Raw genomic sequence first — 19,079 nt, forward strand, 5'->3', positions numbered from 1 at the left:
ACAGAATGGTCTGTAGAAAATTCTACTAAAAATGAAAACAACATTGAAACTTAAGACGAACAGAAACTATTTTATATAGGAGGGAGGGGTACTAAACCGCCACTTCTCCTTTTTTAGCAGTAAATGCCAAAGTCTTTTGAGGCGATAGTAGGTCTAATAGTTTATGCCCTATGGGCCAGTTTAAGGGTCTTATGGGTATACTACTGAAGTAGAATGCACGATGTGTGCTGTTCACTTGGATAAGTAGATACAATCACATAACTCCAAATAGGGGGGGGGGTGGAGTCTTTACACGGTTACTTCATCCTTTATATGAAAAGGGCCTCTACTGCGATAGATTTTCCAATCAGAATAGTAGTGATACAATCAATATAGTTGAAACTTGTATTTGTGCTTGCCTCCTAGGCCTTCGTATTTATTATTAGAAACCTAATAAGACTATAACTCAGAGTATTGCCAGAGTAAAATCAGTATAAGTATTGAAGTATTGCTAGGTATAAATCAAGATGGGGATTAAATTTTATTGTCCTATTTCGGCTATTTGGGACTATAGAGTCGTGACAATATGTATGCATCAAAAATAAGGAGGGAGCCAGGGTGGCTACAACTTCTTTTGTCCAGATATTTAACAAGACTGGTTCTGTGAGATAAAACATAATTAATATAATTTTCCACTTTCGCCCTTGGACAGGTTGTACAGTTTCAAATTTTTTTTCTGGATGAAACTTCTTTTTGTCGTATCTAAATAAAACCTATCACTTATTATTCATCTATATTTTTTTGTCCTCATATATCTCTCGCTTCCTCATACTTTCTTTTGTTTCTGTTTTGCCACAATTTTTTGTATTTTTCCTGTAACGTCCTTCAACTTTTTCCTACATTTATAATTTTTCTGATAATTTTAATTCTTTTTCAAAAATTATGCTTCCCTATATAAGGAATATAAATTTAGAAAAACCTAAGCATTCGTGTATTTCCTGTAAAGTTTTAAGGCCTGAAATTTTATCTGGTATATTAAACACTTTTTGGTAACAAGCTACTAAGTAAGAAGTGACTATCCCAATAGTATTTGAAATTCTAAAAAAAAAAACATAAGAATAGATACATTGAATGAATTAACTGTTTATGTCTCTACCAAAAATTTAAAATTAGTATAGTTTAATGAAATCGATTGAAAGCTACTAGGCTGATAAAATCTGACCATTTTTTTTTTATCTGAAACAAACCAAACATTCAATCAATATTAATGAAAATAATAAAATCAAATTCATCATGCAAAAAAAACTATACGGTGAAGATTCACAGTTCTTAACTAAAATGTTTTTTCCCAGAAATTTTTTTTTGGATGCCTTTTTTTTTGTCTGTTTGTGTTTTCTTTTCTTTTCAGGGGCAATTGTATCAAATCATTGATCCGAGAAGATCAAGAGATGGCTCATCAAAAGAAAATTCAAATTTCTGGGACCCTTTTTAGTTACCAAAAAGCTTGGAGGTCAAGTAGTCCCTCTCCTTTGCTCTACTCCCCCCTAGGATATTCAGTCAATTTTTTTTTAGCTGTTTGATTCAGCCTAGTTGAAATCCCTAATAATTAAGATTTTGGGGATTACCCCTCAAAGTTCTTGGGGATAGAGCTATATTTGAAGCGTTTTGCCCATGACTTGTGTCATTATGTCATTAGGAAGATATATGGAATTTTTACATATACTGGGAAAAGTTACGATTGTTTTCAGAAATGATACTGTAAAATCTTTTCGAAAGGTCTTTTTTGTAAGGTCTTACCACGAAAAAGCTTACCTATAAACCACAAATTGTTTTCAAAAATATTAACAGCTAGGTTATTGCTGATATCCATTGAGATCCGAGTAAATCATTAATATTTTGTCTCAAGCAAACATCAAAATTTATAGTTAGGCTAAAACTTACGTTTTTTTTAATGTTAAAGATTACATTAACTCCATCTTCGATGTCAGTTTTCGTATACCCCAAGAATATATAGATCTTAAAAATCAAAGAATCTATAAGTCCTAAAAATTTTTAGAAGTCTGACTTATTTTTTCGAATCCAATGTGACGATTCTCTATGCTAAACCTAATAGTTAGCATCATTAAAAGAATTTTTTATTTTTTAACTTAGACAAATTTATGTTCTAAGACTCGGAAGGGGCAGAGGGCTCTCTTTGACATGGGGGGGGCATATTTGCCCTCTAATATGTTTGGTAAGTCTACAAAAGTATTATAATTTTCAATTACCGTTTTATTGAACCCTCTCCAAATCTTCTAGGAACATTGATTCAGTAAGAATACTGTCGGAAAAAAAGCAATCATCCGTGATCTTGCTACTGGTAAAGACTGTAAAATTTCCCCTTCTAGTATAAAGATCTTTGAAGCCTCTACAATTTAATTTTTTTATATGCTGAATTTGATGGTATGGTTAACAGAAAGATTGTCTTGCCTTTTGGATGTCTTCAATCCCCCCTCCCGTTTGCTGAAAAAGATTGAAAAGGAGCTGAAAAAAGATTCGGCTCCTAGCTTTTAATGAGAAATATTCAATTTAATGAGTTCTAATTATTTGGAATTAATTTAAATAACAGATATTTAAATTTATTGTTTTCAGAGCATATTTTTAGAGTTTCAGTTACTATTGGGTCGAGTCGCTCATTATGTACAGTTCACTATCACGAACTTTTTGATATTAGATTCAACCACAGGCTTTAGAGCACTCGAACAAGTACTTTGACGCTTCGATTTTCTTATTCCCAATATTCTAATTTTAAGCTCCAGCTGCATGGCAATTTTATCTCCATCTGCATGGAGGTAAATTCCAGAGTGGGTATGTTCTAGGGGGAATTTTTCGTGGGGGCTATTTTCCAAAGGGGGTATTACTACGGGGATATTTTTTTTTTTGTTTTTTTGGAGGTTTCTCCGATGGGGGAGATAAGTTCTGAAAGAATAATTTCTGGGGAGAGGGGCAAACTCTGGCCATCGAAAAAATATTATATTCTACCAATATTCCAAAGTTTGGCCATGGGTTGGGTCATAGAGGGGCAGGAGTAAGCTTCCATAAGTTTGGGAATAAAATATCGTTAATAATTTCTTATGGGAGGGGAAAAGTTGGTTGGGACATGTAGGGCCAGTGTTCTTCCATGTACCTGTACTAGCTAATGTACGATTACTCCATTTATGTAACTCCCATACGTTTTGGTATGAAATATCAATAATAGACTCATCTTCCTTAAATTCTAGAGAATAAATTGTTAATATTCTGGGGGGGCTGTTAATCCAAGAAGAGTCAGGTTTCAGTTCCCACAAGTTATGAAATAAAATATCACAAGTAGTTTTTTTAGGAGGGCTAGGACCGTAAAGGGCCAGGAGTCAGCTCTCACTAACTTTGGAATAAAATATTGTTAAAAATATTGGTAGGAGTCGAGTAAGGAGGGCCATCTAGGGCCATGGGTCACCTCCCATATGTTTTGAAATACATTTTCAATAATAATTTTTTTGAAGGGGGGTTGGACGATTGAGGGCCAGGGATCACTTCCCATAAGTTTTTAAGGTCAAATATCACTATTTTTGGGAGGGATCTTATGCCGTTAAGCTCCAGCGGTGAACTCTCATAAGCTAAAATACTGTTAATAATTTTATTAAGGAGGGGTTAGGATTATAGAAGATCAGGGGTCAGCTTCTTTAAGATTCAAAATAAATTATTGATAATACTTTAAATGGAGGGGAGGGGTCAAGTCATGGAGCACCAAGAGTCAGCTCCAATAAGTTTTGGAATCAAATATCGTTAATAATTCTTTTGGGGTAGGTTGAGTGAAAAATGTCCAACGGTTGTTTCTCATAAGGTTTGGAATAAAACTTCACTAATAAATTTGATTTTTGGGGGCAGGGTCTTCCAAAAGGGGTCCAAAGTTCAGGTCAAGCAAGTTTTTGGATAAAGTATTGTTAATCAGTTTATTTCTTGTTTTTAGAGGAAGAGGCCAAGAAGAGCCTAGGGCCAGGTCCCATAATTTTTGGGAAGAATTATCGTTGAAACTTGTTTTTTGGACGGAAGGGGGACAAAGAGGTCATGGGATCAGCTCTCACCATTTTTGGAATACAGTATTAGTTTTATTGTTCTCTCTAAGTGCCCAAATATGTTGGATGACAACTAGACCGCCTCCCTACCCCTTTTTTATTCTAAAGTCGTCTAATCAGAATTTTAAGATAGATGTTTTGTTGAGCATAGTCTAAGGATGTAGTACCTATTGGTTTGAAGATGACTTGATCCCACAAAGCCCCTGCGGTAAAGGGTGAAAGCCCTGAATTTTATACATCATTTATAAATACTATATATATATATATATATATATATATATATATATATATATTTGGATCACATATATATATATATATATATATATATATATATATATATATATATATATATATATATATATATATATATATATATATATATGTATGTTTTTCGGGGGGATTTTTCAGTCAGTTGGGGTTAGGGGTCACCTAGAAGAGCCATTCTTTGGAGAACTGTCTTGCTGGAGAAGGGAATTTTTCTAGGAGGGGATGCTGGATTTGTATTAAAAACTTTTTCACTAAGACACAACTAGAAAGTAAGTAATTTATTGATGTCCACTCATACAACATGAAAAAGTAGATTAAAATAAAAAATAAAATAATATGACTTCTAATACAGGCAAACTTTAAAAATCACACTCGTACAAAATATGCACAGGTAAGAAACTTAGCAGTATACAAAAGGACTTAGACCATCCCGACTCTTCCACCTCAGGTATCTTGTCAAGAGAATCATGAGGTATCAAATTAAGAGGAGCATATTATAACGGTTTAGCAATGAGGGATATCTTTCGAGGAGCTTCATACGTAGTGACAATTTTAGGTACTTGCGATAAGCTGAGCGAAGCTTTAATTTTTCTGTCACTGTGAACCATTCCCATTCCTGTCGAGGACCAGGGGTGAACTCTCATAAGTTAAAATACTATTAATAGTTTTATTAAGGAGGGGTTAGGAGTATAGAGGGTCAGGGGTCACCTTCTTTAAGTTTCAAAATAAATTATTGATAATACTTTAAGTGGAGGGGAGGGGTCAAGTCATGGAGCACCAAGAATCAGCTCCCATAAGTTTTGGAATAAAATATCGTTAATAATTCTTTTGGGGTAGGTTGAGCGAAAAAGGTCCAACCGTCGTTTCCCATAAGGTTTGAAATAAAACTTCGTTAATAAATTGTATTTTTGGGGGCGAGGTCTTCCAAGGAGGTTAAAAGTTCAGCTCAAGCAAATTTTTGGATAAAGTATTGCTAATCAGTTTATTTCTTGCTTTTTATGGGAAGGGGCCAAGAAGGGCCTAGGGCCAGGTCCCATAAATTTTGGGACGAATTATCGTTGAAATTTGTTTTTGCACGGAGGGGGGACAAAGAGGTCCAGGGGTCAGCTCTCACCATTTTTGGAATACAATATTAGTTTAATTGCCCTCTTTAAGTTCCCAAATATGTTGGAGGGCTGCTAGACCACCTCCCATGCCCTTTTTTATTCCAAAGTCGTCTGATCAAAATTTTAAGATAGTTGTTTTGTTGAGCATAGTCTAAAAATGTAATACCTATTTGTTTGAGGATGACTCGACCCCTCAAAGCCCCTGCGGTAATGGGTGAAAGCTCTGAATTTTAGACATCGCTTATATATACTATATATGTATGTTTTTCGGTGGGATTTGTCAGTCAGTTGGGGTTAGGGGTCAACTAGAAGAGCCTTTCTTTGGAGAAATGTCTTGCTGGAAAAGGGAATTTTCCTAGGACGGGATGCTTGATTTGGATTGAAAACTTTTTCACTAAGACACAATTAGTAAGTAAGTAATTTATTGATGCCGACTCATACAACATGAAAAAGTGGATTAAATATAAAATAAAATAGTGTGACTTCTAATACAGCCTAACTTTAAAATTCGCACTCGTACAAAATATGCACAGGTAAGAAACTTGCCAGTTTACGAAAGGACTTAGACCAAGCCAACTCTTCCACCTCAGGTATCAGATCCAAAGGATCAAGCATATTATAACTGTTTAGCAATGAGGAATATCTTTCGTGGAGCTTCATACGTAGTGAAAAATTTAGGTACTTGCAATAAGCTGAGCGAAGCTTCAATTTTTCTGTCACTGTAATCCATTGTCATAAAAGTTTGATATACAACGGGTGTGGCAGAGTGACAGCTGAATACAGTCTAGGGACTACTTTTCTGTTTAACTTATACTTAACAGAAGCTAAATTGGCATAGATGAGTCTAATTGCCTTAGATGTATTTTCCACAAAAAGAGTTCTAGTGCTTGTTACGCTACATCCATAAGTGATACCGAGGTATTTCGGCTGTTTTGCTGGAAATACTTTTGCTCCACAGACAACAACACAAGAAGTGGTGGGGTAAATTTGGGTTGAATTTCTTATTCATGGCCGTGAACCAAAAATTAAAAACTCTGTTTTCTTACATCGTCAGAGTAACACCATAGACTAAGGTCACACAAATCAATTATAAGGCCATCAGTAATACCTTTAGTTGCAGATGAAGTCAATATGCTGAGCAGCAAGGGGCTAAGTTTTGAAACTTGTTTCAGACCTTGTATAATTTTAATTGGTTGTGATAGAGTTTCTCCGTTTAACTTAATTTTAATGAAAGAATTATCATACCAACATTTAAGACTTGCTACAACTTAAGGATTAACACAACACTCCAACAACTTTGTTTATACTTGTGCTTGAATTACTCCCAGGCCGACTTTCCAGAGGCAATTTTTTAAAACACTTCGACATGAAGTTTGGATTACTGATCGCTTCTTTAGATACTTAGTCATAATTTTCCATCTTTGCTCTGTCAGCAAACATACTGTGTTCCTTCTCGGTTTTTGTAAAAAGATTAAACAGGGTCCCACTTCTAGGCTTATTTAAGTCGAGCCATATACGACTCCACAACTTGGCTTGCGATTTAGCAATTTTGAGTTTGGAGCATGTAACCCATCCTGGTTTGTGAGCACCTTTCCTAATTTTGCACTTTGGTACAGCAGTGGTCTCTGCAACTTTCAGAGCATGAATTATCCCCCAACAATAAATATCAAAGGCTATTTGGTCTTTAGCTACATGTAGCAACAAATGATATGGTACTTTAATTTTGTTTAGAATACTGTCAGATGTAGCAGAGTACATCTCTCTGGGTTTTTTATCCCTCCAAATTAATGTCGAATTTTCAGCTTTTGGGGTTAGGGGAAACTGGCTTGAATGGAACTTTGAAACTTTGACCAAGCTGGTCATTCACTGTGTGTTTTTATTCAACTTGAATTGATTCCGATAGTCTTACGTTGGTTAAAACTTGATCGATAGTACTAGTCGAGCCTGAATGATGAATAAAAGTAAACCACTGACTCTTCGTATATTTGGAGACATCGTCAGGTAATCTGGTGAGAAGTATATCAGTTAGTTTACCAGGACTGTTTGGGTCGCACTGAAAATCGCCACAAATCACGCAGCGTCCATTGCCAATTTTATTGGTAGGCCTACTTAAGCGGTTATAAGCTTCTGAGAACTTTTTTCTCTGATTGTTCACCTTTAAGGCTTGTCGGTAAGTAGACATTAATTCAGAATAAGCGAGATAGTCCTGGGAATTCTACTGCTAGATAATAATCACAAGATTCATGAAAGTAGCACTAGAGTTGATCATCAACTAGTATCGCTGTACCACCAGAAGGCCTGCCACAACTATATTGACGTTTAGCTTCGTGAAAAAAAAATAGTTTTATGAGGAATTTGTTGCAGTAAGCTGAAATTTTAACTTGTAAGAAGATGCTCTTGGAGACACACGACTTTAAAGTTTTGACATATTTCATGAATATATGCTAGTTGACCCAAATTTACATTAAATTGCTTAAAGAGCAAAAATTGCTAATTGCAAAAATATTTGTATATATTTTAACAAATGACTACAACAATTCAAAGACCTTTAAAAAACTCAGACGTTTGAAGTTTAGTAAACAAGCAATGTTAGAAATCGCACTTACTCCAATAATAAATAGTTTTTAAAATACACAGTGTGAAAAGACATATTAGTATGAAAAACTTATCTAGAGATTACCCATAAAACGAATATTTACATGTGTTATAAATGATAATTCGTTTCAAGAAAAAAAAGCTTTGTTTCACCACCTGAACATTTAACATATCTTCAATCGTGAACATAATGTAAAACTAGACCCATAAGGGTAGATAAGCTAAAGGGTGTTGGCAAACTGTCTGAAGCAATGAAAATCCAAAATGAAGAAAATAAAAAAATGGGGTCAGAAAATAAGTGACAGCGGAATCAAAACGTGCCAAAATTGAAGATAATAATTTTGATAAATGGGTTTGGGATTTTCATATGGATAATGTTATTAATGTTTACCATACCTTTGTTTAAAAAAAAATTAAGTTTAGACGGTATGCATTTCAAAATGACAAAAGACAAGCTGGGCAAAAGTTGACGTTCAACATTTTATAAAGGCTCTGTAAAATAGTTATAAATAAAGATATTAGTGTTTATAAGAGCGTTAGCCAAAAAAATTATACTGCATTAGCTTCAATTAGTTCTGTCTCACTTAAAAATTTATACTATCACCCTTCTCCATGTGAAACAGTGTGAGGGTTGTCCATTAAAAGAAAAAATAAATGAAGGAGTAGCTGCTATATAGTAGCCCAACACTACTATGTTGCCTATGTTTCATCTATCTACCTCTAATACAACCTTGAATGGAAAACCCAATGATACTTTTTCTCTTTTTTATCATACAATTAAACACAATTTTCTTCTTTTACAATATTTTTTTTGTTAACTAAGGGATAAGGAATTTTATGAATATTTCAATACAAGAAATTTATCCTTGATAATCTTAAAATAACATTACCTAATGAACACTTCCGTGACACTGGTTCCTGCCACTTTTGAGGATTTGACAAAAACTATAGATTTTTCTATCATTGTTAATGTTTAACTGCTACAGTATTCAACATTGATTCTATTGTTCTTTGTTGTATTGCTGTAATATATCATATATGTTGAATAATATGCAAGAGCACTATAGACATTGGGAAATTTAGACACCATTTGCTTATGACATCTTTTAGCGTGACTTGAATAGCCAGTTTCATGCTATAGTCCACTTTCCCTCTACTAAGCAAAAACAAGATTTTAAGTACAGCAACAGTGCAACTTCAAAACCTCTAAGAACAATATGTATGTGCATGGAGGGACCCACCTCTCCATCTCCTTGTTCTTTACTAAAAACTTTTACTTCTACTTTACTGGAAGATTGTTAGGCCAAGCAAATGTAGCTGCTGGAACTGAAACTTATGTGCCATAAACATATTTTCAAGCATGATGTTCTTTATACAAAAAAAACTTGTCCCATTTTATTGGCCATATATTTTAGTCCTTATGGGAAAAAAATATTTAAAAAAAATACGATTTTAAACAGAAAACAAATAACTGTATGAAAACTTAAGAAGAGCACATAAAATCATATGATAATTTAAATACATCAATGACCATTAGATCCCCTAAACTCTGCTGCTTTCTTGTATTCTATTGAAATTTGTATGTGTTTTTAATGTTACATTTCAATTTTTCAGAATATTGACGAAAAATGAAAAATAAAATCAGTGGCAGTGCTAGAGTGCTGCATAACTAGGAAGCGATGTAGACAAAAGGGTTATTTTTTTTCACTGAGGCAATCCTTAAGGAAAGAGTAGTAAGTACTTTGAAAGAATCTTAATTGTTTGAAATTTAAAATATCAAGCGCTGTTTGCAAGAGTCAGAAGTGATCGGAAAGAAACCCACCTCCCTACCACGCCCATTATTTCCCAAACACTTTAAATAAATTTTTCGAGATAACCATTTTGTTCATCAAGGCTCAAAGACCCAGCAACTATATCGCTGGAAATGTCAACGTCAAATTAATAAACATAGTATTTTTTATTAGGAAACAGGACGTGTTTTGGCTTTACTGTTCAGTAAGACTAAAATCATTCATGTCAAAACATAAAAGAACACTGAGGGGACTGTTTAACTAAAACAAAAAACGTTGTTTGTGACATGTTGTCAAGTGCAACTAAGAAATGACTAGAGTTTTGCATTATCAATTGACAAAACTGAAAATGTTTACACCATACTACTACTATTACTACTGCTAATACTATTATTAATGCTACAGTAAAGGAGGTACTATCTGTTTGGCCAGCCCGCTTATCTCTACATACAGCTGCTGCACCCTAGCAATCAGATCTGACAGGCCAGCCCTAGCAGGCAGCAGCTGTTATCGATTATTGGTCTATTACCTCCACTTGGTTGTTACATAATAGTCTAGGGAATATTATTCTTTTACTTATGCATAGCCCTAGCAACCAGATCCAGTCGCTACACGCCCTTGCAGCCAGCAGGTGTTATTGATTATTGATTTACTGTGCACACATGGTGGTTACGTAATAGTTTAGGGGATATTATATTTTACCTAATCAAATTTGTTGAATATGACGTAATTTCGAGGGTCAACGACAGTTGCTCTACCCGAGCAAGCATCAGCTGTTTTTTTTTATCTATTATTATTATTATTATTATTATTATTTTTGAATTATTGATCTATCTTGCAAACTTGGTTGTTACGTAATAGTTTAGGGGTAGATTTTACTTATATCCTTTGCCATAGGGAAAAGTGTAACAGTTTAAGTAATAGAGTTGAAAAGTACTTACGGGATATGAGGTAATAGCTTAGGAGTTATTATTGTTTACCTATGCAAACCACGCAACTTTGTGGATCCCTCTGTTTTCTTAAGTGCAGTTGTTTACATATGGAAATATCACGGGAACCATAGGAACGAAACAAGTTTGGAAATGAGATTAGGGTGGAAGATCCGATTTCGAGATAGAACAAAAAAGTGTATCAGAATGACTCCAAAAAGTGGTTTTTTACAAAATCCATTGTTCTAGATTAAGAAGCAAGATGGCATGGGAATACAAAAGGGGATTTTAACATCATCACAAGAAATATTTTCTTGTGATGATGAAAAGAATAAGAATTTTAAAGTCCATAGTTATTAATTGCTTGACACAAGCTAGACAGGACTGGTTGAGTCATATACTGAAGTCGGTAATGCGTTACGTAAGCATCATTGCAAAAATGAAGTCACTAGCCAGCTTCTGATGACATATTTAAAACTGAATAACAATTATTCAATTTATCATTTCTTTGGAAGGTGTTTCAAGAATCCTGTTTTATTCTCCATTTTGTATTAATTTCTTTTCCCAAACTCCATTGAAAGTAAGGGAAAGGTTACTTCAGTTTGAAAGAGCGAGTTCTACTTCTACTGTTAAAAATTATCAAAACCAGCTAAGCTTCCCTCATTATTTTTCTTCTCCAGTTTCTGTTGATGGCAAATATGGGGTAATAATACTGGAAAGGACAATCCACCAATACAAATAGAAAAAACCCCAAATCCAAAAAAAACAGACCTAGAAACTGAATATCAATAAACGACTCCCTTTCGTCATAATCCTGGAAAGGACAATGCATCAATAACTACAAAAACACAAGAAAACCACCGAATCTGAAAACAAACAATCCATCAATAATTATAAAAACGGAAGAAAACAACCAAATCTGAATAAAACAACAAAAAACACAAACTTTGAATATGATTAACGATAAATGACACCCTTTCGTCACAGTCGTGGACAGGACAATCCATGAATAGCCATAAAAACCCATGAAAATCTCCTAATCCAAAAAGCAACATACGAAAACACAGATCTAGAAACGGAGCAAAAATAAATGACCCCTCTCGTCATAATCTTGAAAAGTACAATTCATAAATAACTATAAAAACGCAAAAAAACGCCATATCCGAAAAAACAACAGCAAACACCAACCTAAAACTGATTAACAATAAAATGAACCCCTATCGTCATAATTCCTGAAAAGGACAATCCATCAAAAACTATAAAACCCAAGAAAATCAGGAAATCCAAAAAAAAGACAGACCTAGAAACTGAGCAACAATAATCGTCGTAATCCTGAAATGAACAATCTATCAATAACTATAAGAATTCAAGAAAGCGATGAAATCCAAAAAACGAAAACTCAGACCAAGGATCCGAAAAAATAGGATGACCTATAAACTGAGCAACAATAATTGATTCCCTTTTATCGTAATTCTGAAAAGGTCCATCAAAAACTATAAAAACTAAAAAGAATCACGAAATTTGAACAAAAACACAGACCTAGAAACTTAGCAACAATAACTATAAAAATGCAAGAAAATCCCCAAATCCGAAAAACAAAAACACAGGCCTAGAAACTGAGCAATAATTAATGACCCCTTTTGTTTTAATCCTGGAAAGGGCAATCCTTCAATAACTATAAAATGACTAGAAAACTATAAAATAACTAGATAATCAATAACTAGAAAACAACCTAATCCAAACAAACGACCTAGAAAAGGTCGTTTAGAAAACAAACGACCTAATCCAAAAAAAGACATCGACCTAGAAAATAAGCAACAGTAAAAGACCCACCTTTCTTTGCAATCCTGGATAGGACAGTCTATCAATAACTATTAAAACACCAGAAAACCACTAAATCCGATAAAATCAACATTAAGCACTGACTTAGAAACTGAACAATAATAAATGACCCCTTTACGTAGAAATCCTGGAAAAGACAAGTAGTTTCTCCTCAACAGTTTTAGGCAGACACAAAGGGGGTAAACCAGAAGCTACTAACCCCTAAAGACGTTATTACGCACACCTGGGTCTGACGCAATATTGTTTGACTTTACCCAATGATCTCTTCGAATGTTGCATAATAGGGTTGGGGGTTTTACATAATAGGATTTGTTAGGTTCCACTAGTCAAGCGAGTAATTTTCTTTTTTAAGAAATTATTTTTCATGAGGTTTCTTTGAGACATTTCAAGATATTTTCTAAGATATCTTTCTTCAAAACGTTTTCAAAGACATTTCAAGACGCTTTTTAAGGACATTTTTTTCTTCGAGACGTTTTTGAAGACGCTTCAAGACGTTTCTTGAAGATATTTTTCTTCAAAACATTTTTTTCCAGAAATTTCATGATGTTTTCCAAGACTTTTTTCTTCAAGGCGTTTTCTTCGTGATTTCTTTAGTTCTTGCCTACTAAGAGAATATTTAATTAGGCTAAGGATGAAATATCTGCTTGTAACTGAGCAAGGTGCACTCATGGGTGTTACGTAATGGTGGTACACACGTTGGTGGGAGGTAATGACGGTGAACACTTGAGGTGTGACGTAATATTACATGTGGGTGATATGTAATGACAGCACTTAAGTGGGATGTTACACAATCTTACACAAGGGTGTTACATAATGAAATTGCCCACAGGGGATGTGAATAATGGTATACGCATCACTGCTCCATAATCCTTTAACAGGTTTAATTTTCTTCGGGAAATTCATTTCCTTTCAAGGTGTTTTTTTCTGGGAACCTTCATATTCTAAAGAATTTTGTCCCTATTGGGATTTTAAAGGGTATTTCGCTTCCAATGGAATAGTGCCATGGACAGCTGGACTAGTAATCTATTTCTAATATTACATTTCAGAAAATAGACTTTACGAAAAAGCCTATTGCAAACTAGGAGAAATCCCTGTTCGCACATAATAGAACGATTAAATGTATTGCATGTTCCCATATGTTTGTGGCACTTGAGGTGCAGAGGGGAAAATTGATTACTAGAGTTTGGTTATATTTAAAATACACCTTCTTGCTACGTATTGCTTTTAGAGAGTGCTATCAGATAATATTGCAGGTTGCTGTTAGCGTTTAGTAATACCGTCTATTACACTATTGGAAGTTGAAAGTGCTATCAGGGATGAAAGAAAGACGAGATAAGCTACAAGATGCTTAAATTACGTAAACGATTACCTATCAAAGTTTTTATCCTAAAAACATAAATCTTAATGATACAGACTTTTTTAAAAGTGAAAATATGACATAGGATAAAACAATTGCAAAAATAACTATGAATCAAAGAAAGGTGGAGGTCCTAGTAACCAGTTACAGAGGGGAGGGTTGATATTAGAGGTAAATTTAAGCTCTGTTATGAGCTATTTCTGAGATATTTTAATTAAAATACCGCGTTTCTTTGAAGCAAGAATAGGTATATTCAAGCCACAGTGGCAATATGAGGCTGTCCCCTGAAGACCCTATGATACGCATTATCATTTCTAAGACATTCCCAGACATTTCTTGATAAAATAAAGTTATGCTTAGAGTCCATTCATTCGTATTTTTATAAGAAAATTTTTTTAGTGATGCCTCAAAAACACTTCACACCACCACGGCATCACGCAGCTACCCCGTATGGTATCAACGTGACATCTGTGATCACCCCAACGGAATTCTCAACCTTTTCCCACAAGAATGAGCTTATAAATCTAACAATTAACACCGTTTCAACAGTGGGAATTAGTATTACATTTTTAGAATGTGATAGTCCAAAGCAATTCAATGCACTTAGGATTACGGAAGACGGCATTACGTGGCTACCCCCTTCCTTTCCGTGGCACTTGTCATCATCCCTAAGGCATTTTCAACCACTTCCCACAAAAAACAAGCTTATCAATTTAAAATTTAACACTTGATTTTATTTGAACTGTGGGACTTAGAATTTTATTGTTAGACTGTGATAGTCGAAGGCAATTCACACCATTAAGAATTTAAAACATTTCTTGAACGAGTCTTATTCTTATATCCAATGGTTTTATAAGAACATTTTGCATGGTAACACCCTGCGGCATCCATCATCATCATTTAAGTGTTTTCTGACACTTGATCCATGAGAAACTTAAGACTAGCAGCTTCTCAGTAAGAAAAATAACCATCATCTATAATTCCACCTCTGTAAACAAGCCAACTTTGGTAATGTAAATTCAAATTGTGGTTGGCATTGTCTATAGACACCGGTAGAAAGAACTTTGGGTCAACGTTTAAATTACATGGTTAATGGACCAGCCCACGAAAGTCACTCCCTCCAAAAAACAGATTGATTCAATTGTCATGATTGCGGACTACTACCTCCCTACCCTAAACAAACTTTCTATGAAAACTCTAACACATCTTTTTCTCTTTAATGGCCAACTCATCTTCTGGTTATCTAAACATCGGATACGCTGCATTGCAAAACCGTGAAATTAACTTGTTATGAGGTTTAATAAGTACTTCCAAGGCGGTACCCATACAATTCTCCCCACCCAATGTCTTAAAAACGTCTACTAATTTTATAGTTTTTCTGGATTCTCTCCGCCTATGGATGAAAGAGACTTCAATAGCTTCGTGTTTCTTAACAAGATTTGAGTTTGATGGATTACTTCCATTTGTGATTTTGGTTTCGTAGTCCAGCATCACCTTGTCACTATGTAAGAATGAGTTTTGGTAATTCTTGAATCTTAAAATTTAGTGCGAAATCTAGAAAGATACATTATACAGTAAAAATATTCCCCGTTTATCCCCTTTCTCTTCACTTAAAATTCAACTAATGTCTCTAACTGACAAAAATTCCATTGGAATTGTGATCTGTAGCATGTACGTAAAAAATCCATACCCTGTTCTTTATCAATTCTATGGATGGAGCCCTCACTGAATAAATTACCCTCCTTTTATCTTTACACTCTCCTTCTTCAACTCTCTCCCAGATTATACTATTCGGAATCCTGACGTCATCCCGATTATCCCAGGGAAAGTATCTGCTACATTAACCCGCCGAGTTTAAGAATTACGGGTTGAATTTAGAAATTTAACAGCAGTTCTTAAGCCTCAGGCCTGCTCATCGGTACTGAATCAAGAGGTGCCTCAGCCGGATATGCGAAACCCTTCTCACTCGGTTATAGTTAAGAACCCGCGCGAAACAGCTTTACAATCTTAAGGCTCGTGAGAACTCTCTGGACTCTGTAGGGGGGAGTAGTAGCGTTATGATCGTACATCTGAACACTTGTATGGAAGCTTGGCGTGTAGTGCTTTCTAATAAAAGTGACGCAAGTCACCTCGCAAACGCAATAAGCGGTTCGGAAAAATCGATTGAGGCAAAAGTTAAAAGCCCATCGTTTAACGGGATAGTACAATATGTACCTGAAGACATGGATAAAGAAATGCTTTGCTCCCTCATCGTAAACTGTACGGATGTACTCCAGCTCGGAAAAACAAAATCTTACCGGCTTGAATTTGAATCCCATGAATATTTGAACCATGATGTCAACCATACCCCTGTAATCGGTTATGAGCAGATCTGTATATTTGGGTAGGTAGGTAGGTAGGTAAGTTTTATTTTATCCACAATACAAACATAGATAAAAATGACAACACTAATAAATTATTGCAGCAAAAAGAAAGTCCTAAGGACTTGTGCTGCAATTCCATATTATGATTTATATCTTATAAGCAAATATCTAAACATAACATCTCTTGATTAACCACCTAGCCTATCTTATACATAAGAAACAACAACACAAACACATGAACAAAATGCAACAAAATAATCCTATTAAATATTATTTACTGGTATTCATCCCCCACACCAAGAAACTTCAAAAAAAGACATCACAACCTCCTTCCCTTCAAAATCTATTACTTAAATAAAATGTTTTCAATTTATTTTTAAACCCATATAAAGTGACAGACTCCCTGATGCCAGCCGGTAGACTATTCAAATTAGAAGGCCCCAGATTACGAACCACATATGATGATCTGACTGTTTTTCTTTGTTCATGGCTTTAAAGTTGAGAATTTCTTGTATCATAATTATGGTACTCCTGATTCATGTAAAAATAATCATGAAAATACTCAGGGCATATATGTTTCATGCTCTGGAACACAAAAATTGATGCCTGGTAGTCACGAATCTGACCAACATTTAAAACGTTACACCGGGAAAAGCTAGCAATAGTCTTGAATTCAACCTGCTCTTTTATGTCCGCAATCAATCGAATGCTTTTATTTTGCAAAATCTGGATCCTTTTATAATTCTTAAAGAAATTGCTAGCCCAATGAACACAACCGTAATCTATATAAGGATGAACAAGGGAAAAATAAATGATTTTTAAAATCTTGAATGGAAAAGTTGTTTTTAAACGTAACAAAATTCCTAGACCCCTAGCCATTTTAGCACCAATAACCCTACAATGCTTTTTCCAACTAATATTATTATCTAAATAAGGCCCCCAATACCTAATTTCAAAATCTTGTTTAATGGGTAAATGTCCAAAAAAAATGTTATTATTATCATTAAGTAACCTACATGTTCAACTAAAGATAATGTAATTTGTTTTAGATGCGTTAACTGCTAGGGAACTACCTACTGTAAAACTGCGCAAACGTTCAAGTGCTAAATTAGCCTTATGTGCAACCTGCACCAAACAACAACCAATTACTGTTCTCGCAGTGTCGTCCGCGAAAGAGGTCAGCGCCTCAACTCCAACATATGAAGCCAGCGAATTAACATAAATAAGATAAAGTAGAGATCCCAGCACGGAACCTTGAGGCACTCCACACTTAACACCGATCTCTCCGCTTAATATATCTAATAAAGCAGCTTTGATTGTCCAGCCAAGCAAATGTAATGAAAACCACTTTACACAAGTACCACCTAACCCAAGCCCACTTAGTCTACTTAGAAGAGTATTAAAATCAACAGTGTCATAAGCCTTACGGAAATCTACAAAAATAGTTAAAGGAACCATATTATTTTCAAGCGCATTATCAACAAAACTTAAAAGATGGTCTACTGCATGACTAGTGCAATGTTTACTTAAGAAACCAAACTGTCCATTATACAAAATTTTCTTCGAATCCAAAAAATCGTACAATCGTTTAGAAATAACTCTTCCAAACCTCGTATAATGGGTTCAAGTCTCTTCCAAATCGGTGCTATAATTGTCAGTCTTTCGGGCACATTGCTAAATCCCGTGAATATTTGAAACATAATGTCGACCATGCCCCTTTAATTGGTTATGAGTGGCTCTGTATATTTGGGTTGAAGTCTCTCTCAAATCGGTGCTATAATTGTCAGTCTTTCGGGCAAATTGCTAACCAGTGTAAGAGCCCCCCTAAATGCTCCATTTGTACTGAACCCAATCAAAGTGACAAAGCCAGTCCATGCGGAGGGTGCCTTCTGTGGCTCCAGTGATCATCCAGCTGCTCGTTTAAATGCCCTGAAGCGCAGAAAACCCTGTTAAAATAATGAGTTCTAACCCTCTAAAAATCGTTTCTTGGAACATTAACGGCGGAGTTCTTGATAAATTGCGACCTATTGAAAGCATACTCTGTTGCAGCTAAATCATTTGCGTACAAGAACACTTTTTAACAAACGATTCTCCCTTTCTACTCAAGCTGAATGAAAACACGTGTACTTTTGCGGTCCCTGCCCGTTGATCAGGAAGAGGCCGTCCATCCGGTGGCATCGCTCTCATAGTAAATAAAAGTCTAAGCCCTGTGATGCTTAACGAGTCCGATTACTTTGTTTCTGTTCGGATAAAGGATCTAATAGTGATTTTAGTGTACATGCCCATTAATTACAGAGACTGTGAGTCTGAAAAAAAAATTCAGACTAACATGATATAAATGCAGTATGTTTTTCGCCTGACCCACAGTTTGGGTTTAAGCGTGGTATTAGTAGGGAGCATTTTCATACTATTCTAGCTAATATATTAATAGATTGGTTTAAGAAAGAAGAGACTGTGCTTCTTGCAGGGTACGATGTACGACGTGCCTTCGACTCAGGTATCCATTCTCATTTGTTATTTTCTTCAAGTAGTGATGGTTTAAACAAATCGATTATTGCGGTTTTTAGAAAAATGTATAAGAATTTAAATGTAAAAATTGGGTAGGCACCTAATGATGTTTTGATGGTACCAATCCCGGTTAAGAAAGGCAACCACCAAGGTGCAATTAGAATAGTGTCATCCGCCAAGGTGAAATTACATCACCACCTTTGTATAACAATAGTGTCATAGATTCACAGACACGTGTTATGACTTAAT

The sequence above is a fragment of the Artemia franciscana genome, chromosome 3 (assembly GCF_032884065.1).
Source record: "Artemia franciscana chromosome 3, ASM3288406v1, whole genome shotgun sequence".
Taxonomy (NCBI): Eukaryota; Metazoa; Arthropoda; class Branchiopoda; order Anostraca; family Artemiidae; genus Artemia; species Artemia franciscana.